This window comes from Rhinopithecus bieti, unplaced genomic scaffold (assembly GCF_001698545.2).
Source record: "Rhinopithecus bieti isolate Rb0 unplaced genomic scaffold, ASM169854v2 scaffold_13710, whole genome shotgun sequence".
In the NCBI taxonomy this organism is placed as follows: domain Eukaryota; kingdom Metazoa; phylum Chordata; class Mammalia; order Primates; family Cercopithecidae; genus Rhinopithecus; species Rhinopithecus bieti.
The window spans coordinates 1,664,150-1,665,202 of NW_016807962.1; positions in this window are offsets into that span (position 1 = coordinate 1,664,150).

Genomic DNA, 1,053 nt, shown 5'->3' on the forward strand with positions numbered 1-1,053 from the left:
CTGAAGCCAGCTGATCTTTCAGGTAATGGTTAAGTGCCTTTATCTGAGGTAAGCCCAGGGTTTTAGTTGCTTTGGAAGATGTGATAGAGGCAAACAACACCAATTAGAAAAATATAATGGAAGAAGACATCCCATTTTACAAAAGCAAATGTAATTGCTAAGTTAAGTAAATAAGACTCACCATACCATAAGTCAACTTTATTTTGTCTTCCAGCTCCCTATAAAGATTTATTCAAAGGCAAGGGAGAGATGTTCTTTCTCTGCCCTTTAAGGAAAACTCAAGCATCTTATGACTGTTGTGATCACTCTTAGGAACTAAAAAGTCCTGTGATCACTTCAGTCACCAAATAACTCTATTCATAAATTAGATGTTCAGTCCCATACAAAAGCAAAATTCCCAACTTGATTTAAAATAAAATCTTCCCTCCCAACCAAGGCTTGCTGCAGGTGGGACCCCTATAGCTGGGAGTAGTGTCACAGGCAGCTGCTTCTTTCCCTGGACTTTCCTTCTCAGCTTACTAGGGCTGCTTAGTGTGGCTGCTTCTTTCTTTAAGATTGTAATAAATTTAAAATGCGTAACATAAAATTTACCATCTTAACTACTCCCGAGTGTACAGTTCAGTAGTATTGAGTATATTCACATTGCCGTGCAAGCTGTGACTTCTGACCTCTCCAGCACTAGAGGGATTGGTAGGGAGGAAAGGCAGAAGAAACAGGAGCAGAAGAGCTTACTTGATCAGTACTACCATAAGATGGCTTTCAAAGGCTTTAAAGTGGACTCTTTCATGGGCATGTCCATGGGCTTTTAGACACTCCCCAATCTCTCTCTCTTTTTTTTTTTTTTTTTTTTTTTTTGAGATGGAGTCTTGCTCTGTCACCTAGACTGAAGTGCAATGGCATGATCTCAGCTCACTGCAACCTTCACCTCCTGGGTTTAAGCGATTCTCATGCCTCAGCCTCCCGAGTAGCTGGGATTACAGACGTGCGCCACTATGCTGGAATAATTTTTGTATTTTTAGTAGAGACAGGGTTTCACCATGTTGGACAGGCTGG